We start from the raw sequence: 24,147 nt of genomic DNA on the forward strand, positions 1-24,147 counted from the left end.
AATGATAACCAAAGCTTTTCCACAGAAATCACCCCAAAGCAGTATAACAAGATCCAGGGGTTCCTAAAATACCCCATTCAGTAATCTCCAATCAAGCATTACCAACGCAATGTCGCATCCAATCTCAAGCTCCTCCTCTGCCAGGTAGCATCATCCTGTCTCCAGCTTATCATACTTAAATTATCTCTAAACCCCTAAGACCAGTATATGAGACCACGAGCCACATTTGGCTCCCGATCTACAGGTTTGGGACTCCTGCTATAGAACATCCAGTGGACAGACCCTGGACAGAGTTATTTTAATCTCAGCCATGAAAGGAGGGATTGGCAATAACTGATTTAAAGGGGTTGTCCACTAGTAGTACAGCCCCGTCTTGAACTAAATGTTTGGCCCGCGGGTGCACAATCAGCGCTGGCGTCACTGTCTCAGTCTTCCTACTTGAAAATGAAGTGAGCACAATGTTTGTCAGTTCCAGAAATAGAAATCTAAATTGCTATTAGTGTAGTTTTGTGATATAATTTAGGGTTGCAATACCAGATGCAGACAGTGGACAAGTGAAGCCCTGTTTGTGAGACAAAATTGACATTTTTATTGTCCACTAATTTTGTCAGTGAACTCTATCCATGGAGAAATAAAAACGGGTAAGAGTTTCTGAAAATGGTTTCTCCCGTCTCCCACTCAAAAATTTGTTAAGATTTTTATTTTTTGTGTGTGTGTGGAAAAGTAGTAAAACATAAAAAAAAAAAAAAAAAAAAAAAATTCTGTATCACTATGGTATTCATGGGCAGAATAACGATGACATCAATTAAACTGAATAGTGAATGATGTAAAAAAAAAAATAATAAACCAGTGAAGAATTGCTGTTTATTTTGTAAATTTCGCCTCTCAAAGTTTAGTAAAAAGTGATCATTTGCATGTACCAGAAAAAGGTAACCGTGAAAACTATCTTGTCATACAAAAAATAAGCCCTCATACAGCTCCATTGGTAGGAAAAACCTCTCAGAATATGAAAACAAACAATTTTTCTTCAGAGTATATTATGTACAAAAGTAGTAAAATGCAACATAAACTATACATCTGGCATCACTTTAACCCCTTCACCTTGTGATTTTCTGTTTTTGTGTTTTCATTTTTTGCTCCCCTTCTTCCAAGAGCCATAACTTTTTTTTTTTTTTTTTTTTCTTTTCTGTCAATTCGGCTGTGTGCGGGACGAGTTTTGCTTTTGAACGACTCCATGGGTTTTAACATATAGTGTACCAGATAATGGGAAAAATATTTCAAGTGCGGTGAAAATGAAAAAAAAAAAGTGCATTCCGCAATTGTTTTTTTTTTTAACGATGTTCACTAAATGCTAAAATTGACTTCCCATTATGATTCTCCAGGTCATTCAGATACTAAACATGTATAGGTTCTTTTTTTATTTAAGTGGTGTAAAAGAAAAAAAAATGGCGCCATTTTCCGAGACCTGTAGTGTCTCAGTTTTTTTGGGATATGGGGCTGGGTGAGGGCTTATTTTTTCCATGCTGAGCTGACACTTTTATCGCTTTTTACCCTGTTGAGGGCAGAGCAAAGTACTGCAGTGCTCAGTTGCTGGGAAAGGTCAGAGAGGCCCAGCGCCTGCGCACTGCAGCACTTTGCTCTGCCCTCAACAGGGCAAGTAAGTACGCTGGCGCAGGAGCATGATTCTGGGGAGCCTGTGTGGATGATGCAGGGATACGTCATCCACATGAAGCAAGCAGGTGGATGGCATCGCAAGAAGATGGAAGGCATCGGACCGGGCCGCCCCGCAGGTGAGTATAAGTTATTTTTCTTCTATTACAGGTCGGATTGGGGGCTTATATAGAGCTTTATAGAGTGCTGTATATAAGCTCTGAAAGGGGGTGGCCGTAACTCGTATCGGCTAAACCTGGTGACATGTTACCTATAACGGCTAATCTGTATAATGTGCTGGGTTTTTGTGGACAACCATAGAGCAGGTGGAAGGTTGTCCACCTAATGTCCACCCCAAGGTGTGGTGTAGGGCTTAAGTAGCTGGCCTCCAGAGGCAGAAGGGGTTCAGTGTTTGGAGAGGAACACTCCAGCGAAGTGTTTGCGTTTTGCTAATACCTGAACCGTGAGTCTTGTTAATGCTGAGTGGACTGATCCCCGCTAAATCAAGGACTGTGCTTAGTGCTACCATTTTATTTTGCCCAGAGTGGCGTGTTTACTTTCTGCTTTACTTTAGTTTATGCTCCATCTAATAAACCAAGGACATTCCTAAAGCAACAGTGTTCCCTTGTCTACCTCCGTGTACAGATGAATGAGACGATCTACCACAACATACATACCGTGGGGAAAATAAGTAGATTTTCAGCATTTTTTTGTGCTTAAAACGCCCACCCTTGGCTTATACACGAGTCAACTGTCCAGAATGCTGGAGAGGGAGCAGCGGCAGGAGCTGGCGGCTGTGGCACAGTGACAGCTGCAGCCACCAGCTAACAGAAGACATCATACACACCCTCTGTGGCTGCATCCCCGTCCCTGCATCTCCGTTGTCCTGGCGCGGCAGCTCTCCTCTCCTGTGCTGAGCGGTCACGTGGTACCACTCATTAAGGTAATGAATATATATGCATCTCCACTCCCATAGGCGTGGAGCGCATATTCATTACCTTAATGAGCGGTATCACTGACCGCAGAGGAGAGGAGAGCTGCCGGCCCCAGACAACGGAGATGCAGGGTCAGAGATGCAGCGAGGGTACGAGGAGGGTGAGTAGGACAGGGGGGATGTGAGCCATACATACAACGATGGGATGGGGGGAGCCCCATGACGGGGGAAGCCACGCATAGCAGGACAGGGATGAGGGGACAATTCATACCTGGCTTCTACTCGAGCCAATAAGTGTGCAGGATATGACTAAACAGGATATGAATGTGTGCAGGACTGACTAAATGACAAGCGTATGTGATGAAGAAAAGGTAAAAAAGAGGGCTCCTAAATGAGCAATAGAATCGGCATCACACAATAAATACCCAGATGAATCTGAGGTGAAATAAGTTGGAGCCAAAGAGCTTCTTGGCTATAATAGCCAGGCAGGTCCACACGCCATGGGTAACCGGCATGAAGTTGGAATAGGGTGTGAGATGAAAACCCCACGCGTATCGCTGCCGCAGCAGCTTCGTCAGGGGAAGTGTATTCTGTGGTGAGTAAGGCTGCCGTCACACTAGCAGTATTTGGTCAGTATTTTACATCAGTATTTGTAAGCCAAAACCAGGAGTGGAACAACTAGAGGAAAAGTATAATAGAAACATATGCACCACTTCTGTATTTATCACCCACTCCTGGTTTTGGCTTACAAATACTGATGTAAAATACTGACCAAATACTGCTAGTGTGACGGCAGCCTAACTCTGGTTTAAATACAGACTCTAATTACATAAAGTGCATACCGTTGTGCTACCATGGGACAGGGAGGTGTGTGACGGAAGGAGCGTTTGCCGCAATGAGAGAAGGTAGGGCGGAAGTGTCGGAAATCTCCATGGAGAATGTTGGCGCATGCACAATCGCGGCTCGGGTATTGAGACGTGTTGCGCCAGGCGCTGGAAGCGCTCGGAGCTGAAGCAAAGGACAAGAACGCATAGAACGGAAGAACCCTATTATAGAAAATTGCAACAGAGCACGGATGTAATCCGTGTAGGCAGTCAGATAGCATGCAGAGAACCTGTTAAGGAGGAGAAATGAGTATGTGATTAGTATACATAAAAGTATATACATACTGGCCAAATAGCCACACAGTTGTGTTGTATAACCATAATTATAGAAATGCATGTATTGTACATAAACATATATAACAAGATGTGATCAGTCCGCTTAGTCATAGCCAATTAGCATAGGACCCACAGAAACTCACAAGAGAAGAGTACTGTGGCAAAAGGTAGGTAAAAGTACATGCAGGGCTAAGCCTAAGCAGTTCAAGTCACATCTTGTTGTCATACCTACTAATAAAAGGAACAAATCTTGCCAGAAAAACAGTACATATGAAAACTCCTATAAGAATTAAGGTACTATATCCCCCGTTCTTTTGGTCATATACATTATTGGACTAGGCACTGCACCCCTGTAAATATCTATCATACAACCAGAGTGCACCCTTCTTTTTGCATATATTTCGTGTCAGTTGTTATGCCCTGTGTTCCAAGGCACCTTCCAAGGGTTGCACACACCTATTTAGGTGGGGCTGTTATTGATTCGCTTATTTAGAGTGCTTTGCACACCAGTGTGTGTTATGGATTGGGAGGCTAGGGAGGTGGCTTGGCTGGCTAAATCTTCTAGTGTCTTTGAGGCGACGGGTTTCCACACCAAATGTAGAAAATGGCTTCTCTATACTCTGTTCCGATCTAACCAGGGCCCATAAGATGGGGGTCAGGCTCTGGTGGAACATGAGAAGTTTAGAAGAGTACATTAAATCTGGTTATGTCCCTAGGGGTCTCCGTATACCCATTTTCCCGTCTTGGGAACCTTCTGACTCTTTTCAACAACTCTGAGAACAGGAATTAACACGCTGCTCAAATATTTTGATGAATCTGTTACTTGAACATGACAGAGTATTATTTGCATCTACCAAGACCTCAATTAAGGAGTTGGAGACCAAATTGGCAAACTTTGATGTAGGCCAAGTCATGACCTTCAGAAAAAAATTGAAGGATACACTCGATAAATATCAAACGGAGGTGACACAACGAAAGAGTAAAAAGTTTGAGGGATAAAACAGATTTTGAGCAAAAAACGGTATATAAATGGAGACACACGGGTAATGCCCGCCGTCCTAGACCGAATAGAGGTAGTCTTTCACCAATGGTCACTATATCCTCGTGCAGGGAAGAGAGTTCTAGTGATTTTTTTCGTCTTCAACCGGAAGCGAGAGAGACCACGGACCAGATTGGGGGGGGGGGGGGGACGGAAGAAACGTGAAAAAATGATTGACACGGTACAAGGGCCACACATCTCCTTACCGTCACAAATATCTTACCAGGCGGAAGTAGATGATTTGGATACTCCCTGCCAGATTACATCAGAGCTGGAGGTTCCATCAACCGCATTACAGGTAATAAACCTTTCTGAACATATTCTTACACCTGCTGAGCTGTCTGTTCTCCAAAAGGGCCTGACCTTTGTTCCCACACATTCGGCAGATAAATTCACCCTTATAAAGGACCTTTATCTTTTTTTGTAGAAAGCTAACCTTCCAGGTTATGTACAGGAGACCCGACTTCTTACAGACAACCTTCATGGATGAACACCAGGCCTTTCAGGATCTATTGGAACTATTAGAAGAGAATGAATCAGGACCAAATAGAAGGAGATTTCCACATAAGAATAAATCCCTCAAAACACCCTCCTTTTCTCTGGTGCCGGACATCAAAATATTTTTTGAGGTTGTCAAGCGAGACATCTTGGCCATGCCTGTCCAGGTAAGTGGCCCTTCTAATCTGAACAGAGAGGAAAAACGTGCCCTCTCTGCCTTACAAAAGAATAGGGAATTTACCATCAAAGAGGCAGATAAAGGGGGCAACGTGCTGTTGTGGTCTACTCAGTTATATGAAGCGGAGGCAAAACGACAGCTTAATAATGTTCAGTATTATCAGAAGCTCCCTTCTGACCCTACACCCATGTTTCTCTCAAAGTTTGAACGGTTACTTTGCAGGGCCTTACAGTTTGCCATCATCACAAGAGAAACAATACCTGTGGGTGGAGAATCCGGTCACGGCAACATTTTATATGTTGCCGAAGATACATAAAGATAACATCAAGCCTCTCGGTAGACCCATCGTTCCAGCGTGGGCAGCATGTGCGAAAAAGCGGGTGAGCACCTGGACTTCTTTCTTCAGCCTATTGCCTCGTCTCTTCCCTCGTTTGTCCGTGATTCTTCCCATTTCATCGAAATATGTGGACATGTTGAACTCCCCACGGACTTCTTACTGGTAACCTTTGATGTGGAATCACTTTATTCCAATATCAGCCATAAGGATGGGACTGAGGCAGTAGCCTATTTCTTGAATAAGAGCAGCTCCATTGATAGGGGGCATGATTCATTTCTCCTAGACCTGTTGACATTTGTTCTCCATCATAACTTTTTCCTTTTTGACAGAGTCTACTTTCTACAAAGATCAGGCGTGGCGATGGGCGCGAAATGCACACCGGCCTATGCCAATACCTTTCTTGGTTGGTGGGAAGAGAAATTTGTCTATCCTTTACCATCACTTATTGCTCATGTACACGCCTGGCATCGCTTTATAGATGACATATTCTTTCTTTGGAAGGGTACTAAGGAAGATTGCATTGAATTTCTTAACAACTTGAATTCTAATCCTTACAACATCTTTCTCACCTATTCCATTTCCGTTAGTGAGATTACCTTCTTGGATTTGAAGATATTTCCACATGAGAATTGTCTGGCGACAAATCTATTCCGGAAATCCACGGCGACAAATGCACTCTTGGACTTCTCCAGTTTTCATCCATGGCATACCAAGGTGGGTGTACCTACAGGACAGTTCTTACGTGTGAGACGCAATTGTACCCTTGATTGTGATTTCTCGATTCAGGCCCGGGATCTCTCGGATCGATTCTGACAAAGAGGCTACCTAAAACGTGTAATCTCCACAGCCTTTCAAAGAGCGAGAAGACATGACCAGAAATCACTCTTATCGTCTAGGAAACAATGCCAGGAGACACAAACAAGATTCATCACCGATTATAATAACTGGAAACAGGTCGGTGACATTTTATCCAGACACTGGCAGATTCTTCGGGCAGATTCACAAACTGTGGAGGTTACTAGTAATAGACCTCTTATGACAGCAAGATGGGCACCAAACCTAAGGGATCTACTCACTAGGAGCCACTTCAAAAGACCGACGGTGAGGTTGAACAGAGGCATTGTTCTTAAGGGTTCATTTCCATGTGGGGACTGCAACGTCTGTCCCCACATGACTCCGACCCGGGACCTTTTTGTGCATCCTACCAGGCTTAGCAGACATCCCTTAAATGCCTACATTAACTGCAGGTCTAGGGATGTAATTTATGCCCTTATTTGCCACTGTAATATGGTGTACGTTGGGAAAACCTCTCAAGAATTGAGGAAACGGGCACAAAAGCACATTTCCACGGTGCATCTAGCTGCCTCGGATCTGAAGAAGGGCAAGATCCTTACTCCAGTGGCCGAGCATTTTTTAACCCCTTCATGACCCAGCCTATTTTGACCTTAAAGACCTTGCCGTTTTTTGCAATTCTGACCAGTGTCCCTTTATGAGGTAATAACTCAGGAACGCTTCAACGGATCCTAGCGGTTCTGAGATTGTTTTTTCGTGACATATTGGGCTTCATGTTAGTGGTAAATTTAGGTCAATAAATTCTGCGTTTATTTGTGATAAAAACGGAAATTTGGCGAAAATTTTGAAAATTTCGCAATTTTCACATTTTGAATTTTTATTCTGTTAAACCAGAGAGATATGTGACACAAAATAGTTAATAAATAACATTTCCCACATGTTTACTTTACATCAGCACAATTTTGGAAACAAAATTTTTTTTTGTTAGGAAGTTATAAGGGTTAAAATTTGACCAGCGATTTCTCAACGAAATTTACAAAACCATTTTTTTTAGGGACCACCTCACATTTGAAGTCAGTTTGAGGGGTCTATATGGCTGAAAATACCCAAAAGTGACACCATTCTAAAAACTGCACCCCTCAAGGTACTCAAAACCACATTCAAGAAGTTTATTAACCCTTCAGGTGCTTCACAGCAGTAGAAGCAACATGGAAGGAAAAAATGAACATTTAACTTTTTAGTCACAAAAATTATCTTTTAGTAACATTTTTTTTATTTTCCCAATGGTAAAAGGAGAAACTGAACCACGAAAGTTGTTGTCCAATTTGTCCTGAGTACGCTGATACCTCATATGTGGGGGTAAACCACTGTTTGGGCGCACGGCAGGGCTTGGAAGGGAAGGAGCGCCATTTGACTTTTTGAATCAAAAATTGGCTCCACTCTTTAGCGGACACCATGTCCCGTTTGGAGAGCCCCCGTGTGCCTAAAAATTGGAGCTCCCCCACAAGTGACCCCATTTTGGAAACTAGACGCCCAAAGGAACTTATCTAGATGCATAGTGAGCACTTTGAACCCCCAGGTGCTTCACAAATTGATCCGTAAAAATGAAAAAGTACTTTTTTTTCACAAAAAAATTCTTTTAGCCTCAATTTTTTCATTTTCACATGGGCAACAGGATAAAATGGATCCTAAAATGTGTTGGGCAATTTCTCCTGAGTACACCAATACCTCACATGTGGGGGTAAACCACTGTTTGGGCACATGGTAAGGCTCGGAAGGGAAGGAGCGCCATTTGACTTTTTGAATGAAAAATTATTTCCATCGTTAGCGGACACCATGTCGCGTTTGGATAGCTCCTGTGTGCCTAAACATTGGCGCTCCCCCACAAGTGACCCCATTTTGGAAACTAGACCCCCCAAGAAACTTGTTTAGATGCCTAGTGAGCACTTTAAACCCTCAGGTGCTTCACAAATTGATCTGTAAAAATGAAAAAGTAATTTTTTTTCACAAAAAAATTCTTTTCGCCTCAATTTTTTCATTTTCACATGGGCAGTAGGATAAAATGGATCATAAAATTTGTTGGGCAATTTCTCCAGAGTACGTCGATACCTCACATGTGGGGGTAAACCACTGTTTGGGCACTCGGCAGGGCTCGGAAGGGAAGGCGCGCCATTTGACTTTTTGAATGGAAAATTAGCTCCAATTGTTAGCGGACACCATGTCGCGTTTGGAGAGCCCCTGTGTGCCTAAACATTGGAGCTCCCCCACAAGTGACCCCATTTTGGAAACTAGACCCCCGAAGGAACTTATCTAGATGCATATTGAGCACTTTAAACCCCCAGGTGCTTCACAGAAGTTTATAACGCAGAGCCATGAAAATAAAAAATAATTTTTCTTTCCTCAAAAATGATTTTTTAGCCTGGAATTTCCTATTTTGCCAAGGATAATAGGAGACATTGGACCCCAAATATTGTTGTCCAGTTTGTCCTGAGTACGCTGATACCCCATATGTGGGGGTAAACCACTGTTTGGGCGCACGGCAGGGCTCGGAAGGGATGGCACGCCATTTGGCTTTTTAAATGGAAAATTAGCTCCAATCATTAGCGGACACCATGTCACGTTTGGAGAACCCCTGTGTGCCTAAACATTGGAGATCCCCGAGAAATGACACCATTTTGGAAACTAGACCCCCAAAGGAACTAATCTAGATGTGTGGTGAGGACTTTGAACCCCCAAGTGCTTCACAGAAATTTATAACGCAGAGCCATGAAAATAAAAAAAAAAAAATTATTTTCTCAAAAATGATCTTTTAGCCTGCAATTTTTTATTTTCCCAAGGGTAACAGGAGAAATTTGACCCCAAAAGTTGTTGTCCAGTTTCTCCTGAGTATGCTGATACCCCATATGTGGGGGTAAATCACTGTTTGGGCACATGCCGGGGCTCGGAAGTGAAGTAGTGACGTTTTGAAATGCAGACTTTGATGGACTGCTCTGTGGGCGTCACGTTGCGTTTGCAGAGCCCCTGATGTGGCTTAACAGTAGAAACGCCCCACAAGTGACCCCATTTTGGAAACTAGACCCCGAAAGGAACTTATCTAGATGTGTGGTGAGCACTTTGAACCCCCAAGCGCTTCATAGAAAACATAATGCAGAGCCGTGAAAATAATAAATACGTTTTCTTTCCTCAAAAATAATTATTTAGCCCAGAATTTTTTAATTTTCCCAAGGGTAACAGGAGAAATTTGACCCCAATATTTGTTGTCCAGTTTCTCCTGAGTACGGTGATACCCCATATGTGGGGGTAAACTACTGTTTGGGCACATGCCGGGGCTTGGAATTGAAGTAGTGACGTATTGAAATGCAGACTTTGATGGAATGCTCTGCGGGCGTCACGTTGCGTTTGCAGAGCCCCTGATGTGCCTAAACAGTAGAAACCCCCCACAAGTGACCCCATTTTGGAAACTAGACCCCGAAAGGAACTTATCTAGATGTGTGGTGAGCACTTTGAACCCCCAAGTGCTTCTTAGAAGTTTATAATGCAGAGCCGTGAAAATAATAAATACGTTTTCTTTCCTCAAAAATAATTATTTAGCCCAGAATTTTTTATTTTCCCAAGGGTTACAGGAGAAATTGGACCCCAAAAGTTCTTGTCCAGTTTCTCCTGAGTACGCTGATACCCCATGAGTGGGGGTAAACCACTGTTTGGGCACACGTCGGGGCTCAGAAGGGAAGTAGTGACTTTTGAAATGCAGACTTTGATGGAATGGTCTGCGGGTGTCACGTTGCGTTTGCAGAGCCCCTGGTGTGCCTAAACAGTAGAAACCCCCACAAGTGACCCCATTTTAGAAACTAGACCCCCCAAGGAACTTATCTAGATATGTGGTGAGCACTTTGAACCCCCAAGTGCTTCACAGACGTTTACAACGCAGAGCCGTGAAAATAAAAAATCATTTTTCTTTCCTCAAAAATTGTTTTAGCAAGCATTTTTTTAGATTCACAAGGGTAACAGGAGAAATTGGACCCCAGTAATTGTTGCGCAGTTTGTCCTGAGTATGCTGGTACCCCATATGTGGGGGTAAACCACTGTTTGGGCACACGTCAGGGCTCGGAAGTGAGGGAGCACCATTTGACTTTTTGAATACGAGATTGGCTGGAATCAATGGTGGCGCCATGTTGCGTTTGGAGACCCCTGATGTGCCTAAACAGTGGTAACCCCTCAATTCTACCTCCAACACTAACCCCAACACACCCCTAACCCTAATCCCAACTGTAGCCATAACCCTAATCACAACCCTAACCACAATCCTAATTCCAACCCTAACCCTAAGGCTATGTGCCCACGTTGCGGATTCGTGTGAGATATTTCCGCACCATTTTTGAAAAATCCGCGGGTAAAAGGCACTGCGTTTTACCTGCGGATTTACCGCGGATTTCCAGTGTTTTTTGTGCGGATTTCACCTGCGGATTCCTATTGAGGAACAGGTGTAAAACGCTGCGGAATCCGCACAAAGAATTGACATGCTGCGGAAAATACAACGCAGCGTTTCCGCTCGGTATTTTCCGCACCATGGGCACAGCGGATTTGGTTTTTCATATGTTTACATGGTACTGTAAACCTGATGGAACACTGCTGCGAATCCGCAGCGGCCAATCCGCAGTGTGGGCACATAGCCTAATTCTAAAGGTATGTGCACACGCTGCGGAAAATCCGCAGCAGTTTCCCATGAGTTTACAGTTCAATGTAAACCTACGGGAAACAAAAATCGCTGTACACATGCTGCGGAAAAACTGCACGGAAACGCAGCGGTTTACATTCCGCAGCATGTCACTTCTTTGTGCGGATTCCGCAGCGGTTTTACAACTGCTCAAATAGAAAATCGCAGTTGTAAAACCGCAGTGAAATGCGCAGAAAAATACGCGGTAAATCCGCCATAAATCCGCAGCGGTTTAGCACTGCGGATTTATCAAATCCGCAGCGGAAAAATCCGCAGAGAACCAGAATACGTGTGCACATACCGAAACCCTAGCCCTACCCCTAACCCTAACCCTAGCCCTACCCCTAACCCTACCCCTAACCCTACCCCTAACCCTACCCCTAACCCTACCCCTAACTCTAACCCTAACCCTAACCCTACCCCTATTCTAACATTAGTGGAAAAAAAAAATTCTTTATTTTTTTATTGTCCCTACCTATGGGGGTGACAAAGGGGGGGGGGTCATTTATTATTTTTTTTATTTTGATCACTGTGATAGATTATATCTCAGTGATCAAAATGCACTTTGGAACGAATCTGCCGGTCGGCAGATTTGGCGGGCGCACTGCGCATGCGCCCGCCATTTTGGAAGATGGCGGCGCCCAGGGAGAAGACGGACGGGACCCCGGCTGGATCGGTAAGTATGATGGGGTGGGGGGGACCACAGGGGGGGGGATCGGAGCACGGGGGGGGGGATCGGAGCACGGGGGGGGGGGATCGGAGCACGGGGGGGGGGGAATCGGAGCACGGGAGGGGTGGAACGGGGCACGGGGGGGCTGGAATGGAGCACGGGGGGGGTGGAACGGAGCACCGGGGGGGGGGGTGGATCGGAGTGCAGGGGGTGTGATTGGAGCACGGGGGGAGCGGACAAGAGCACGGGGGGGAGCGGAGCACTGGACGGAGGGGAGCCGGAGCAGTGTACCGGCCAGATCGGGGGGCTGAGGGGGCGATCGGTGGGGTGGGGGCACATTAGTATTTCCAGCCATGGCCGATGATATTTCAGCATCGGCCATGGCTGGATTGTAATATTTCACCAGTTATAATAGGTGAAATATTACAAATCGCTCTGATTGGCAGTTTCACTTTCAACAGCCAATCAGAGCGATCGTAGCCACGAGGGGGTGAAGCCACCCCCCCTGGGCTAAACTACCACTCCTCCTGTCCCTGCAGATCGGGTGAAATGGGAGTTAACCCTTTCACCCGATCTGCAGGGACGCGATCTTTCCATGACGCCGCATAGGCGTCATGGGTCGCATTGGCACCGACTTTCATGACGCCTACGTGGCGTCAAAGGTCGGGAAGGGGTTAACTATTCATGGGGGCTCTTTGGCCAACCTCAAGGTGGTGGGCCTGCAAAAACTCACCCCCAATGAGAGAGGGGGTGACAGACGCAAACTCCTCCTACAAATTGAATCTAGATGGATTTTTCAACTTCAATCAGTAGCTCCCTCCGGTTTGAATGAGGAGCTTCTCTTTACGGGATTCTTGGGTTAGTGGAGACATGAGGAGACAGTTTTTTGGCTTACCTTTATCAATGCAATTTTCTCTGTGCCTTTAAAATCTTTAGCCCCTCGTTGGGACCTGACCCGCTGGTTTGGACACTGGACAGCCTTGTAACAAGTGGGATGTCGGCAATTAAGTTTTTTTCCTGTACATGACCTGGGGATATTCAGGACTATGGATTTCTACGCACCAAAAACGGATCAACATTGGATCTCCCGGAGCCTCGGTAATGAGGGATGTGGCCATTGGATGAACTTTTCTTTGGATTGTGTACTTGGAAGGAAAACTGAGTGCAGAATATGGACAGATTTCCGTACATTCCATGAACGGGGGATATAGTGCCTTAATTCTTATACAGTGGGGCAAAAAAGTATTTAGTCAGTCAGCAATAGTGCAAGTTCCACCACTTAAAAAGATGAGAGGCGTCTGTAATTTACATCATAGGTAGACCTCAACTATGGGAGACAAACTGAGGAAAAAAAAATCCAGAAAATCACATGGTCTGTTTTTTTTATCATTTTATTTGCATATTATGGTGGAAAATAAGTATTTGGTCAGAAACAAAATTTCATCTCAATACTTTGTAATATATCAGGTCAAACGTTTTCTGTAAGTCTTCACAAGGTTGCCACACACTGTTGTTGGTATGTTGGCCCATTCCTCCATGCAGATCTCCTCTAGAGCAGTGATGTTTTTGGCTTTTCGCTTGGCAACACGGACTTTCAACTCCCTCCAAAGGTTCCAGCGCCCGGCGCGTGCGCAACATGGCTCGATACCCGAGCCGCGATTGCGCATGCGCCAACATTCTCCATGGAGATTTCCGACACTTGCGCCCTACCTTTTCTCATGGCGGCCAACGCTCCTTCCGTCACACGCCTCCCTGTCCCATGGTAGCACAACGGTATGCACTTTATGTAATTAGAGTCTGTATTTAAACCAGAGTTACCACAGAATACACTTCCCCTGACGAAGCTGCTGTGGCAGCGATACGCGTGGGGTTTTCTCCTCACACCCTATTCCAACTTCATGGCGTGTGGACCTGCCTGGCTATTATAGCCAAGAAGCTCTTTGGCTCCAACTTATTTCACCTCAGATTCATCTGGGTATTTATGGCGTGATGCCGATTCTACTGCTCATTTAGGAGCCCTCTTTTTTTACCTTTTCTTCATCACATACGCTTGCCATTTAGTCAGTCCTGCACACATATTCAGACCTTATCTAGATTGTTTTGGCATATTATTACGGTGCATGGACTCACTACCAGGGAGTACAGGGACCTATTGTATATTACTCTGGACGCTTCTCATCTCCTGTTTTTTTTTTACACAGGTCTCCCTTATGGTAAAGGTTTACATACATATATAAATGGCACCACATATATGTATGTATGTTAGCTTGGTTGCATATATTATTGTAAATGCTTTGGCAGACATACTGTGTGTGAATAGGGGTGTTTTATGTACACTTGATGTGGTTTTAAGTGTTTTTTACATGTTTGTGTTGTGGTGTTTAATAAAAGTTTGTTATTCCTTATACTATGTGGTTGTGCCGGCCTGCATTAATGTACCGTCACACTCAGTGACGCTGCAGCGATATAGACAACGAGCCGACCTAAACTAGATTGCTGGAGCGTCGCTGTTTAGGTCGCTGTAGAGACGTCAAACACAGCAACTCCAGAACGATGCAGGAGCGATCCAGTGACGTAACGGCGACTCACTTATCGTTCTCGCTGGTTGTTAGCTCCATGTAAAACGTTGCTGGCATCGTTGCTTTTGATGTCAAACATGACGATACACGCCGACCTGACGACGAAAAAGTTCTGGACTTCTAGCTCCGACCAGCGATGGCACAGCGGGATCCAGATCGCTGCTGCGTGTCAAACACACAGGACGCTGCAATGTCACGGATCGTTGTCGTTCTCGTTGCAAAGTTGCTGAGTGTGACGGTACCTTTAGTCCAACTTTTTTCTCTTCTTTTGTTTTATTAATCATTTCATGCTATTGGATTAATAATGGATAGGTGTCATAATTGACGCCTCTCCATTATTAATCTGGCTTAATGTCACCTTACAATAGCAAGGTGACATTAACCCTTCATTACCCCATATCCCACGGCTACACAGGAATGGGAAGAGAGTGGCCAAGTGCCAGAATAGGCACATCTGGAAGATGCGGTGGCTTGGGGCAGATGTTTTTAGCCAGGGGGGGACCAATAACCATGGACCCTCTCCAGGCTATTAATATCTGCCCTCAGTCACTGGCATTACCATTCTGGCGGAGTAAATTGCGCAGGAGCCCATGACAATTTTTTCCGCGATTTAACCCTTTAATTTAATTGCTAGAGCGCCCAAATTTACACAGTACTAACATTAGTAGTGTGGAATATGCAAAAAAAAAAGGGATATGAGATGTTTTACTGTATGTAAACCATGTCTCATATCATGTCGGGTTTAGGAAGGAGATAGCTTAAAATCCGGTAATTCAATTGCCGGCTTTTGCTATCTAGCGCTGTATGATATATATATATATATATATATATATATATATATATATATAGATATATATAGATATATATATATATATATATATAATATATATAGATAGATATATGTTTTTACGATTATTTGAGCCCATGGATCCATTGTATGTCCGTATGTCGGTTTTGCAAGCCTGCGAGAAAATCTCGCAGTACGGATGCCATACGGATTACATACGGAGGATGCCATGCGCAAAATACGCTGACACACCCTGCCTACGGATGACATACGGAACACTATTTTGGGGACTTTTCTGCGTATTACGGCCGTAAATAACGGACCGTATTTTTATACGCTGAGTGTGAGGCCGGCCTTAGTGAGAGGAATGATTGCTCAAACCAGATCACTAATGCTCTATGATCCCATTGCTGCCACCAATATGTCACGATTCACATCGTGACTGCCACACTATGTCAGGGATCCCGGGGTGACCTTTGGCCAGCACACGGCTATCACATGTGCAGGGGGCTTATCTTCGTTATCCCTCCACTGCTACAATGTGATGAAAACACAAACAAGGCTATTGACCTATCAATTTACCTCAGGGGATTATTTTAGTTATCCCACTGCTGCTACAATATCACGAACTGCAGGAATTTATGTATATTTCCCTTTCCAGTTCCGCTTCAGACCTTGCAGCTCTCCAACACCACTCATACCCTAAGGTCAGTCAGTGAACTACACCTGGGATAATTAGTCGCCGGACGGGCCGCTTCACTGTGGACTGGCTAGCAGGCACGCTGCAGCAAGGGAATTATAAATGCTCAGGCCGCAGCCAGACAATAGCTTATAAAACCCTGTTCCGTTGCTGCCAGCTGTACAAACTAGCCCAGAACACACTTTGCTACCACCAGCTCAGATTTCTCTCAGAGTGGGGTTCAAGCCAACCCAATTTAGTAGCGTAATTAACTTTGGAGGACTTAGGGTTTTAGAGCAAGGAAAACAAAGCTAGTTGATTTTATATTTTACTCCATAAAAGACTAGGCAGTGTTTATAAAAGGTATATAAAGATTTTACAATATGAGACAAATTTTAAGTATGTACAGCAATTATTAAAAAAAACATGGATTAAAGAAACATAAAACTCACATTTGCTTAGATCATTTCAGCTAACCATGCTGGTAGGCGGAGCCAAATATCCCAGTGCATCAGGAGATCTTTCTGTAGTGAAATCCCAGGCAAGAATGAAGGCTGGGTTGAGTGCAGTAACTTATACTTGCAGGCTTGTGACATCACTAAAGGGGCTGGTTTGCCTGCACCCTCACCTAGCTGCCAGGGTGCACATTTTGGTACGAAAACGTATAAAACTCCTAGATGTGCTTGTGAACCTAGCAGAATCACAGTATACACATCCCGCATCTTATATCGAAATTATCCAAATGCAGAAGAAGAGAGAGGAACGCACTCACCGATCAGGTAAAATCCAATCCTTTATTCAAGCATGGACAGACTTAGCAGGGAGGGGAGTGGAGGATGACGGACGACGGCCATTTCACGCTGACGAGCGCTTCTACGGGTCCTGATGACAGGAAGCTGGGAGATCCCTTTTCACCTGTGCTGGCTCAAGGTGAACTCCCACATGTCCTGCATCATAGCCATAAGCTCCGCCTAACAGAGTGATTTACATGTGACTTAAAATATAATAAAAACAACAGTACAAAAAGACATAATACAGGAGTACAAAAAGACCATCATAATAATCACCATTTTACAAAAAAACCGCCATATCGATTTTATCGTTGAGCCCAGCGGGTCCAGCGGCATTAGTCCGTATTATCCACCTGGCTTCTCTTCTCAAGAGAAGCCGATGCCAATCTCCTCCGTGGCGTGGTGTATCTACTCGTTCTAGTCCCGCAAAACGAAACGTATTTTTGTCCCCTGCATGTACCTGCCTGACATGGGCGATCAGACGGGGAGCCCCCTTCCCGGTACGTATGGAATACAAGTGCTCCCTGATTCTTTTAAATAAGGGTCGAATTGTTTTGCCAATGTAAAAAAGCCCACATGGACAAAAGATGATATATACGACATATGTAGTACGACATGAGATGAAATCCCGAACCTGATGATAAATGGGACCCACTTGTATTCTGTCACATGTGAGATGTAATTGACAAAAATTACACTGGCCACACCTGAAGTTGCCCTTAGGGATACCAGTTTCCAACCAACTATCATTTTTTGTTTCAAAACGATTTCGTACAAGCAAATCCTTTATGTTCTTACTACGCCTACAGGCAAAAGGCGGACCTTTTTCTACCATTTCCTTTAAGTCGGCATCTCCCCCCAGAATATTCCAATTTTTCCTCACTGCTGACCTAATTTGAGCATCAATGGGACTATATTTAAAACTAAATACGAATTACTTATCCTTTCTGTTCGTCTGTCTACTTTCTACCGCATGTCCCCCAGGATGTCCATTTTTTATAGCTTTATCCAATGCCCTGTCTAAAACAGGACGAGGATAGCCTCGTTGAACAAACCTAGCATAAAGATCTTGTGACTGACACATGAACCCCCCTTCAGTATTATTGACTCTCTCATTTTAATATCCAAAAACGCCAATTCTTTTCCCCCAAAGTTAGAGGTGAATCTCATGTTCATGGTGTTGGATGTACCCAGGTGGTGAACAAAAGCTTCAAACTCATCCTGGGTGCCATCCCACACCATGAATATGTCATCGACGTACCTTAAGTACAACTTAATATGTTTAAGGAACGGATTATTGATGGAATAAACATATTGATCCTCGAAAACAGCTAGAAACAGGTTTGCCAGCGTACAAGCTACCGGCGTGCCCATGGCCGTACCCTCTATTTGCGTGTACCAAGTCGTATCAAATTTGAATGTATTGTGGTTCAAAATGAAGGTCAAACCTTCACAAATAAAGTCCACCGTGATTTTATCAGTGGGTGTGTTTACTAGAATTTTTCTGACCGCCTCCACTCCCAACACTTGCGGTATTCTATTATCTAGGGTGATCCTGGTCATCACAGTAGCATTGCTTTCCTCCCGGGGAGAGTCATGTTACACTTGAAGGCAAGAAGGGATAACTGTAACCAGGTACCACAAACATGCAACACATTCACATTCCAGGCCACCAGGGGGAGCTTTTGATCCTATTTACTAGGTGATTCCCCATATATATAAGGTAGTTTTGGAGGGAAAGTCAGTCAGAGCTGGAGAACAGTTCTTGCCAGGAAACAGACTGGATCAGTCTGAGGCAGCAGAGGGTTTACGGAGCTGTGTAGCCACAGTGCAGCAGTTCCCAGAAAGAGACATTCAGAAAGCCAGATACATTGCAGAGAGCGTGCAGGAGAGCAAAGCACAGGAGAGGATATCAGTGGGAGACCAGCCCCGAGCAGGCTGCCTCCTTCTGAGGCGCAGAGACCGGTAGCCAGAACACCGATGTTGTAAGGACCTCTATGACTTACATCAGAGACCGACAAGACAGCTGAACTCCGCGTTACCTGTCCGACCTAATACCCAGGAGGCACGGTGACACCCTTAGAGGCTGGGGCATGCTAGAGTCCCTATAAACCGCCTGAAGTCACCAGTCATACGGGTTATGTCCTATCCTAACCGGGGGACATAGAGAGATAACATCTGTGAGGACCTTATGTGAAACCATAGGCAGTAAGGGACTACACCACCACGGTGCTAGAGGAAAGCTTACTGCTCTATTCACCATCCACCATCCACACACCGGGAGCCCTGGGGATAAACTTCACCTGTGGGAAGTTATACCATCTAGCTGCCATAACATCACCCCAGAGGACCCCTTAAAGCAGCGTCGGTCCCCACTGACCGAATACCACAGGTGGCGTCACGAACACAAACTTTATTCCCTTTTAAGACCTTTCCCTTTTACATGGGTGCCCAGGGCATCGGACCGGGTCGCAGCCACCGTGACATCCCCCTGTGAACTCAGGACCTGGTACAGAGTACCCCACGGCCCAGGCGGGGTGACTCAGAAGCAGTGAGTGACACCAGCACCTCCCCACAGCTTCTAGCACCACCAGGGTTGGACTGGCCCACCAGAAAATCCTCCGGTGGGTCCTGGCTTCTCCTTCAGGAGAGTTCATAGTGCAAACCTTGTAATTGCTATGGGGCTCTTCAGTGGGGCGAAAAGTGGGCCCTCAGAATCAAATCCTCCAGTGGACCCAATGTTCTTCAGTCTGACACTGAGAACCACCCTCAAATGAGTCCTCATTAGGGGGCAGTGCTAGTGTAACTCATTTCTTCTATCACTGCCCATTGATGAGGATTTGTTTGAGGGAAGTGCTACCAGCAGTGGAGCGGCACTGATGTCACTCATTGCTTCAATGTACAACTAGTGATGAGTATGCTCTCTGCTCGGGTTGTCCTGAACATGCTCGGGTAGTCTCCGAGTACTCAGAGATTTAGTTTTTGTCGATGCAGCTGCATGATTTATGGCTGCTGGACAGCCTGAATGACTGAATACATGTGGGGGTTGCCTGGTTGCTAGGGAATCCCCACATGTATTCAAGCTATCTAGCAGACGCAAATCATGCAGTTGAGTCCACAAAAACTAAATCTCTGAGCAATCACAAATACTCGGAGACCACCTGAGCGTGCTCGGGAAAACCCAAGCAACGAGTATACTCACTCATCACTATATACAACGTCTTTTCACTGAAGCTGCAATTGAGATAGAAACAAAGTGCTAACGCTGTACTCGCGTCGGCCACAACACCATCACCAAGGAGGTGTTAAGAGTGGGCAGCGATGCAAGAAACTAATGAGTACCTGCAACGCTGCCCACTGATGACATTCTGTTCCAGGAGGGGTGATGGACGCTGCAGGGAGTGTGTGAAGCCCCAGCCTCCTGTGATGTCATGCTTGTGACTCCTTTCAATGAAACATCACAGAAAGTACAGTTAAAAAAAATATTTAGACATTAGGTAGATATTGAGACGTGTAGGGTGTTGTGTAATAAATCAAACTACAAAAGTGGTTAGGGTGTAAAGATAGTTGGAAAATTCATTTTATGGTCTGGGTCTTTAAGTTGTTGTTAAGGAGCCTTTCTGTGACAACTTGGTAAGGATGTCTGTCACGAGCTGAAAGGAGGCAATATACCTGCAGCTTCACATTAGATGGTCACAACTGGCAAATGCCAGATGAGCTGATCTGGTCGTGGGCCACATCAATTGCTACTTTGTTAACGGTATCTGTGTCCTCAAGACACTGGTACTGTTATAAGCTGTAGCAGAGCACAGATCTTCCGCTCCATGCTCTGTCACATTGTAGAAGGATCATCTTTATTCTCATTTGCACAAGGAAAGACTAGAAGCAATGGGATGAAACTGAATAGGAGGAGACACAGATTAGATATTAGAAAAAACTATTTGACAGTTAGGGTGATCAATGAGTGGAACAGGCTGCCACGAGAGGTGGTGAGTTCTCCTTCAATGGAAGTCTTCAAACAGAGGCTGGACAGACATCTGTCTGGGATGATTTAGTGAATCCTGCTTTGAGCAGGGGGTTGGACCAGATGACCCAGGAGGTCCCTTCTAGCTCTACCATTCAATGATTCCATGATAAAAGGGTCTACCAGATCCCTCACTCCTCCCTCAGCTGAAGTAAAAAGGGGACGGCTGATTATATTCCATTCTAATCTAGTTTTAAGCCATTTTCTGCTGTCTGTAATATTTACCCGCCAGAAACACCTCGTAAAAAAACAATAAAGCCGAATGTTATTACCGATCATGCATGCTATGCATACCACACATGAATATGATATATGAATAAATCAGGGAGATATTTTGTTCCTGTGGGTTGTCAGCTACCAAAACTTTTGCAACTTAACCCACAGATGTGAATATGCTTTACGATCATGGATAAATCCATGGATATATCCATGGATTATGTCAAACTCGAACTTTATAGATATGGCAAGGAAAATATTGCCATCTAAAGTCTCTGATATGGAACTGTACTATCTGCCTTAGTGCAGGTATCTTCACCTTCCATTGATTAGCACATCTTTGGTAATAAGGATGCACACAGTCAACGTTTGCCCTTCCAACTGCTGTCAGCTACTGGTTAATTACTCTGTATGCACACTCCATGTTTGCTCTCCATCATATAACCTGCTTCAATTACAACTTCATAGTAGGGGCGAGGAGATGTTGCAGTCAGTGATCAAATGCCCACAGCCTTTGATCTGTATAACTTATAACTTAATGTATGACAAACATTTTTATTTTCCAATAAAATAGGTTTGACAAAAAAAAGTCCAATCAGAACAACCCCTTTCCATATGCTTTTAAGGAGACACATCCCTTCGCTCAACTAAAATAATGCAGTTGCATAAGTGTGAACACCTTCCTATAATTGGGGATGTAGTCACGTTCAGAATTAGCCAGTCACAATTAGGGTTCGCTAACACTAGTTTATAAATTGGACAAGTGCAATGAGAGAAAAAAAAAATTGGATTGCACTCGGACCAATTTTATTCAATGAGGCAGTGCAGATCTGCATATTTTTTTCTCCGTTGCATTCTTCATGAGAAAAAAAAAATCCAGCATGCTGTGATTTTCCTCCAAAATCAGACAGTGCGAAAAAAAAAAAAAAAGCAGCACATGTCATATGAACCTTCAGTGTGGCATCCGATTCTTTCGGACGCATTACAATGCTTTAGCATAGGAAACTGTAAATGGCCTTGTAAAAAAATTAATAGCTGCTGAGTAAAGAAATGGATTGCATACAGACTGCACTGATGATAAGTGAGAAAAAAATCATCCCACTCTCCTGGATGAGAATGGAACTGATTTTTTTTTTTATATGCTAGTGTGAGCGAACCCTAAGGGTATGTGCACACAATGCGGAAAACGCTGCGGATCCGCAGCGTTTCCACAGCTGCGGGTACGCAGCAGTTTCCCATGAGTTTACATTACAATTTAAACCTATGGGAAACAAAAAACGCTGTGCACATGCTGCGGAAAAAAATGCGTGGAAATGCAGTGGTTTACATTCTTTCTGCGTCTGGTCACTTCTTTCTGCGGATTCCGCAGCAGTTTTACAGCTGCTCCTATAGAAAATCGCAGTTGTAAAACCGCAGTGAAATCCTCAGAAAAACCGCGGTAAATCCGCGATAAATCTGCAGCAAAAACGCAGTGTTTTTGACCTGCAGATTTATCAAATCCACTGCGGAAAAATCCGCAGTGGACCATTATACGTGTGCACATAGCCTTAAACTCATGTTAAATAGCAGTCAGTAGACAGCTGCCATGCTTTACTGGGATGTTGGTAAGGGGTTAAAGCATTTATGATTAACCCCATATCAAGTTCAGCTGTTCTAGTAGGAATTTCCTGGTTGCAATGTATGGCAAAAGCCACACACCATAAACCGCTTACAACACAGCAAATAGATCTCATTATTGAAAGTTATCAGTCAGAAGCATTCCAAAAAAAATCCAAGGCATTAGATATATCATGGAATAATGTGAAGATGGTCATCAAGAAATGGCTTAAATTTGGCACAAAGTGACATTAATCAAAACTGGTAAAATTAATAAAAAAAAAACAAGAAAATTAGTCCGGCAGGCTGCCAAGAGGCCTACAGCAGCTGTAACACCCCAGGTAACCTGTTGTTACAGTGATGTTGCCTTCCTTTCGGGGAGGGTGATGTCATGTCTGGAAGCAAGGAAGATCCCTTTAACATGTGGTACACACACATGCAACCTGTTCCGATTCCAGGCCAGAAAGGGGAGCTCTGAACCTGGTTTCAGGGGAGCTTCCCCAGATATATATTCTGGCTTGGAGGAGGAGTTAGGCAGTTGGTCCAGAGAGACCAGAGGAGAAGGAGTGAGTGAGAAGACAGTAGAGGAGAGAGGAGTGAGAACAGAGCTGGGGCCATGCAGTCATGTGTGGTGCTGCAGCTCCAGGCCAGAGAAAAGAAGCAGATGGGTTGCATTGGTAGCAATTGCCAGAGGGAAGAAGCACAGGAGAACAAACGAGCTGGAGGAGAGCTGTAACTGGGCTCCCTCCAAGCTGAAGTGCAGGAACCAGGCACCGGGAGCCTGAGGCTGTGTAGTACTTTATGTCCCATAGCAGAACCAGAGGGCAGAAGACTGCAGGTTGTCTGCCTACATCTACACCCTAAGGTTCAGCAGCACATACAGCCCGGGTCGTGATAGAGACCCTGTAAAAAGGCTTGTGTTGCCTACCATACGAGTACTGTCCTAGGACAGGAACAGAGAGGACCTTGACAGAAGCCACAGGCAACAAGGGACTCACCTCAAAGCGCGAGAAGGAACGTTTACAAACCCCACCTGAGAAAGGGATTCATCTTTGCTTCCAGGCCGACCGGACCTTGCCAACACATGTTGCCGGTACCCTGGACTGTGACTGTCTGCCATCAGTAAACCAGGTAAACAGACTGCAACACTGCGTCCTCTGATTATTTCCGGCACTACACCATCCTGGCCAAATACACAGGGAGCCCTGGGGACCCAGCTTCATCTGTGGGAAGCCATTCCATCTTTGCTCAAGTACCATCACCCCAAAGGACCCCTTTTAGCAGCATCGGTCACCCCTGACCCAGTACCACAGGTGGCGTCACGAACATTTCTTACTTTACAAACTTTATTCAAAACCCCTTTAAAGGGAACCTGTCACCTGAATTTGGCGGGACTGGTTTTGGGTCATATGGGCGGAGTTTTCGGGTGTTTGATTCACCCTTTGCTTACCCGCTGGCTGCATGCTGGCTTCAATATTGGATTGAAGTTCATTCTCTGTCCTC

Source organism: Ranitomeya imitator, chromosome 3 (genome assembly GCF_032444005.1).
Source record: "Ranitomeya imitator isolate aRanImi1 chromosome 3, aRanImi1.pri, whole genome shotgun sequence".
Classification (NCBI taxonomy): Eukaryota; Metazoa; Chordata; class Amphibia; order Anura; family Dendrobatidae; genus Ranitomeya; species Ranitomeya imitator.